Raw genomic sequence first — 6,566 nt, forward strand, 5'->3', positions numbered from 1 at the left:
GGGGGAAAAAGCTTTGTGGGGCCATGATATTTGTGTGGTTATAAAAGCTTTTCATTAAAAGTAAAATGAGTAAAATAAAGAGTTTAAAGTTAAATTATTTTCAAATTCAAAAATATATTATTTATTTGGGATTAGACTAAAAAGGAGAACAACTCGTTTAATTTGAGACGGAAGGAATAGGAATAGTATTTGAAAAGAAAAAGGAACCGTCCAATTATTCCATCCATCGCCTTAGTAACCATAAAAAAGAAGACAAAACTCACTCATTTCGTTTTTATTTATGTAACGTCGCTTAAATTAACAGAGTTTTTTAATATTTTTTTTTTCAAAAGTTATTATTTTACACATGTTATGATATTGTGTTTATCAATTTTTTTATACTTATAATCACAATATAACATACTATTTACATAACAATTAAAAAAAGTTACATTATTTTTAGATAAAAAAATATGTCAGATTTTCTTGAACAAACTAGTAACAAAATAGTGTCACATAAAATCAGTGAAGGAGCTGGTGTGTTAGTTAAAGTTTTGGGCGAATAACTTTGATCGAAATTCTATATTTATCTTAAAAGAATTACATTAAATATATACTACCCAATAACTTGAAATGTTGGAATTTTGTACACTTAAATTTCAAATTCTGATTCTGCCATGTAATAAAGGGAATATTACATGTTTCTTAAAATCAGAAAAAAAAGAATTTAACATTTAAGCATTAAATCTTCCATTCATTCCATATTCATGTTGTCGGATTTTGTAAACCTTCACAAAGATGATGAGAGTAAAAATATACGAAACAAAAACACTTACGAAATTAAGCAAATAGCCAAAGAGAGGTTTTTATTTGGTCAATGAGGGAGTAAAATGCGGGTTTTCTGCATAAATACACGTTTCTTGCCGTTTTTTTTTTTTTTTTTGAATGTTTGCCTTTGTCCAAACCCCACCTCATCATTATCAACATTTTCCTCAACTTCTGTCCTCTCTCTCTCTCTTTAGCCCCACATTTCTGTGCTCAACTCAAAAGCTTTTGCATGTACACATCCCCATTTTTAACATTAATTAACAATAACAATAAAATATTTAATATATCAAGTTCGTGTCTATTAGTGGTATAGCTGTAATAGTACAAGTGTCTTTTATTGATTTAAAAAATCTAGGATTTTCTCTCTTTCAATCTTCTCGTCTTTTCAGACTCTAGAGTTCTTTAGTACTTTGCTTCTAAAACTGTAGTTTTCTGTACTCAAAAAACAGAGATGAGTGGAAACCAATCTCCAAGAATCTTTAACTCAACGAATCACTTTGATTTTTTCAAAGAAATTCAAGCGTTTGAAGCCTTTAGAACCATCACCTGGACTTTTTGGCTACTTCTTTTTCCTTGTTTGTTTATTCGTATGTCTTTTCTTGTTGGATTATAGCACAGTACTGAACACTGGTTCTCACTTTCGTGGGCCCTCTTTTTTTGTTACCTGGTTTGGTCTCAATGACTCTTCTTTAGTAAATATTACTAGTAACAGAAATGAAAAGGTGGGATTTTTGGAAAAAGGTGGTGATGGTTGTGATATTTTTATGGGAATTGGGTATGGGATGAGAATTATCCACTTTATCAATCAAAAGATTGTAGGTTTTTGGATGAAGGATTTCGTTGTTCTGAAAATGGTAGGCCTGATAATTTCTATACTAAATGGCGTTGGCAGCCTAAAGATTGCAACTTGCCCAGGTTGGTTTATCTTTTTATTTTTTATTTTCTTCTTGTTTCCATCAATGAAATTCTATTAATTGTATTGCTCTGTCTTGTGTATTTATGTTCTGCTGCTAATATCTTTTTGGGTAGAATTTTCATTTTTCTTGCATAGCTTGACACACTATCATTTATTACTAGCTCTGTTTCAATTTATGTGATACTTCTTTTCTCTTTAGTCTGCCCAAACAGAATGATATGTATACATATTTAGAAACAATTTAATAAACTTATGATTATACCTTGATGAGATGATTTATAGCAACAAAAATGTTTACCACAACTACAACTATTAGTACAGTTGGGCTTCAGTCCCAAGTAAGTTGGAGTCCACTATATGAATCTCCACTGACCATTTTTTTCTCCGTTTAGGCTCTATGACATGTTTTAGATCATAAGTTTCAAAACTCTTTTTTTCTTAATCTCGGCGTCCGGTCAGTTTCTCTAATATAAATTGGGACGGGGAAGTATTGTACGCCTTCATTGTGCTGTATTTTGAGAGGATTATTGTGATTATCTGTAGAAGGTTTTTCATAATCATTTGATTGAGCCTGGAAAACAAAAAATTAATGTTAATTACTACTTTGGGAACAGATTTGATGCAAAATATATGCTAGAAAAGCTGAGGAACCGACGGGTGGTGTTCGTTGGAGATTCAATAGGCAGAAACCAGTGGGAGTCTCTTCTCTGCTTGTTGTCTTCAGCAGTTTCTGATAATAGCTCGATATATGAAGTTAACGGTAGTCCAATCACAAAGCACATGGGTTCTTTAATTTTTAAGTTCAGGGATTTCAACTGCACTGTTGAGTACTACAGAGCACCATTCCTAGTGCTGCAAAGTCGTGCGCCTTCTGGGGCTCCCGGAAATGTTAAAATGACGGTGAAGCTGGATCAGATGGATTGGAGCTCTGCTAAGTGGAAAGGTGCAGATATTTTGATTTTCAACAGTGGTCACTGGTGGAATTATGAGAAAACCATTAGAGGGTAAACTCTTTTCTTTCCTTTCAATCACAGCCTTTATTTCCTTCGACTGATGTCTTCTGATGAATGGAATATGGTACATCACTTGGACTATTTCTCAAGTAAGATAGGAAAATCTACTAGAGTGGCTAGAAATAAGCTGATATTGGCTAGAAAAGCTATACCAAGTACTCTTTTTTTTTTTTTTGTTATTATTATCTATACCAGAAATAGGAATTAGGGCCACTTAATAGTTATTCGACTGCTAAAGGAATATGTTATAATAAAAGAGCTGCTAAAGATTGGTATTCATAAAAGAGCTGCTATCCAAATTAGTGGATCTCTTCCTGTTTTTTCTTTGCACAATGTTGAAGGACTAATTGAACTGATGTTTGGGTCAAGTACTGAAAAGTTTGAGTTCCAATTTCTTTCTAAATTGTCCCAATGTATTAATTATGTCTTGAATCTATGACACTTCATTTATATGCAGGACTCGAAAGGGAATAAGCATGTATCGATGTGCATGATTTGGCAAGATTCAGCTAATTGATCTAATACAGAAATATTCTTAGTTCAGCTCTACTTGGTTCATAGGGCATACTTAATGCTCCAATTTTAAATTTGATCAATGCAATTGATGGTAGAAAGATGTGCAATGATTCGCAAAATAGACACGATAATCTGCCATGGAAAATTAGATTTTGAATTTCTAGGCTTCATTCAGTTGGCAAAAAGAAACAAAGAAGATAGAATGAATGTGAAGGTGGTTAGTAATTTAATCTCCAGAAATATCAATAAAAGAGCTGATTGAATATGTTTTGCCCCTTCATTTTCCTTTATTGTCTCATCCTTTAGATCGGCCTACTTATTGTAATGAAATGGGTCAGATGAGGTTAGGTTGATACAAACCTGTTGACTTGTTGTGGACAAACTGTATGAACATACAAGTGTAGTTCTATTATCTAGTGAAAGTGATACTTTTGTTAGGATCAAACAACGATAATTCTTTCTAAAAAATGATAAGTAGCCTAATAAGTCTGTGTACTGGAGTTTAGTCCTCTTTCATCCTGATGAAGCTCAATTTATTTGGATATCTTGGTTCCGACCACCAAAAGTTGTATGAATGTTAAAGCACTTTAAATGTGTATTGCTTTAGTAGAGCTGAAATACTTGATATATGTGAAGATTTACAACTCTTGATTTCCTTTTCCTTTACAGGGGATGCTACTTCCAAGAAGGCAGAAAGGTCAACATGACGATGAGTGTGGAGACAGTATTTCAGAAGTCAATTGTGACATTGGTTGATTGGATAGGTCGTGAAATTAACATGTCCAAGACCAAAATCTTCTTTCGTACTTATGCTCCTGTACACTTCAGGTAACTCTTCTCTCCTTTTCTTATTTGGATAAGTTACACTTCACGTAATTTTCACACTTGATCCATCAGATGTACTTGACTTCCATAGCAAAACACAATTGATCATTGCCTCAACAAACACACCTTGAATAAATCTTTTGAGGTCTTTTTTGTAGTATATAATATTAGAAATGTGAAATGGAGATTAGCTGAGACTCATCCAATGTCACAGATTCTTTCCATAATTATCTGTTTGTTGTATTACATGAGCCTTGAGAGGGTGAATGTAATTTTAGCGGCTGTGATTACGCTTCATTGATCTTGTATAGAGATGGAATGTGTTGAATCTTGAATTGGGGAAAGGAACTAATCTAATAAAGAAAGGTCGTGCATTTTGTTTTATCATCTTTAGTTTTGGCTCTATATTTGGGAACCTTGATCACTATTATTAAATTTTTGGTAAAATTTGTTCAATCAATAAGGTGTGCGTAATATTGAATTTGTCTTGGTAATGGAAATAATATTTAAAACAATTTAGAAACTGATCAAATTTTTATAGAATCAAAATAGCTGGCAGTAGTTGAATCTATATATACTTTGAAATAGCTGGTTCAATAACTTAATTTCAATGATCAAACTAATTGTTGCCTACAGAAGGGTGCATTTGCATAACACATCTAAATGGAATACCAATTGTCATGGGGGGATGGTCCTCTACATTTTGGCTTGAGGGAGGTCAGGATAATTTCCACATCCCCACCCTCCCTCAAAACCCAAAAAAGGAAAAAAGAAAAAAAATCAGTTTTGCGGTTTAAAACTAATATCTTGATGGAGAAATATTTCCCCTGTTCATTTCTTTTAGAGGAAAAATATTTTGTCTAATACATTATCCTTCAAAGAAGAGACAGTACTTTGAATGAGCGGCCACACTGCCTTTTAATCAGGAAAAGATATCTTTTGCCACTGCCACTTTCTGGATTCACTAACTTGGAATGTTGGTTAAGCTGGTTTAGTACCTGGTGTGATTTCTTGATTATTTTAAAGCTGCAAATTATTGGTATTTTGATTAATAATATCTAATGAGCCATGCAAACTAGTCTAATGTGTTCAGTAGATATTTAGTTTTGGTTGTCTCACTCGATATGCAATTAATGTATCACTGTGATGAACAGAGGTGGAGATTGGAGGACCGGTGGTAGCTGTCACTTGGAGACACTACCTGACTTAGGATCATCGGAAGAGTCAGTGAATAACTCATTTGAATATAAGACAGTCCTAAATGTGCTATCGCAGTTCGCTAACAAATCAACGGCTTGGACTATGGGTTTATTGAATGTAACGGGGATGACATCTCGGAGAAGAGATGGTCACTTGTCTTTATATTATTTAGGGCCTAATGTGGGACCAGTTCCTCTTCACAAGCAAGACTGCAGCCACTGGTGTCTCCCCGGTGTCCCTGATTCATGGAACGAGCTTCTCTATGCAGTCCTCCTCAAACAGGAGTTATCTCGGGATCAAATCTCCGAATACACTTCTTCTCAGTTCCAGGAATGACAGCAGAGAGGTCATCTCTCAAGCAGTTCACCTTGTTACAGCTCGTAATTATCAGACGTGTAATGTTGGAAAGGGAACTTGAGCTGGAGAAATCAATATGCCAATACTATTAGGTCAAATGACTGTGGCCTTCTTCGAGAATCAATTTGAAATTACGAAGAAAAGGGCGTCCTCACTTGAGCGGATGAGATACCTCCTCGGTTCCAATTGCAGTTTGTGTGTACATTTGATTTTTTCCTGAATCCTTTAGTCGATCAGGAGTGAAATTTAGGTATTTAGTTTGCAATATTGTATAGTGTAAAGAGCATTGTGAACTGTATAGATGAAGAGACATTATCCATTTTGACAACACTGAAAAACACTGATCCTTTTGATAGTTCATAGAACAAGAATAACTATGCCTCTACCTCAAGCAAGTCGGGTTGGCTATATGTAGGGTGAGGAAAAATGTGGCACTGATGCCAGCCATTTGGTTCACTGCTGTAAAATTCTTCTACAAATTGCAATGATAATTGTATTAGTATGTTTTAAAGTTTAACTCTATTATTTATGAAGTCATCATCTTTCGCACCTCCTTCTATATCCTTTTCTCAGTAAGAAAGATCTGAGCTAATAAACTGTTCCCAGCTGTGCTTTAGTTGGACAAACTAATGCTAGAGCTGACCTCAAATTTGGTCAAATCATATTCGTTCAGGTTGACTCTTCAAGTAATCTTTATTTGGCTATGAGGAAACCTTTTACGAAGGAGATATATTAGTTACATCTACACATGAAAATTAACATCTGGTGTTATGAAATACGTCTACCAAAGTTGAGGATCTATTTTATCATGGTATTAGATCCTAAGTTATTTACAAAGAATTCAAAGTAATAATTCTTTTAGTGGTAAATCAGTAAAAATAGATAAAAATTGTTAAAGCAATCAAATAATTACTCATTAAGGACAAGAATCC

General features: G+C 34.0%; 1 pseudogene; it reads left to right on the forward strand.

The window, feature by feature from the left end:
• Window positions 1–452: 452 nt before the first annotated feature.
• Window positions 453–5,746, forward strand: LOC104240337 (protein trichome birefringence-like 11; annotated as a pseudogene).
• Window positions 5,747–6,566: the final 820 nt, after the last annotated feature.

Source organism: Nicotiana sylvestris, chromosome 9 (assembly GCF_000393655.2).
Source record: "Nicotiana sylvestris chromosome 9, ASM39365v2, whole genome shotgun sequence".
NCBI classification, from domain to species: Eukaryota; Viridiplantae; Streptophyta; class Magnoliopsida; order Solanales; family Solanaceae; genus Nicotiana; species Nicotiana sylvestris.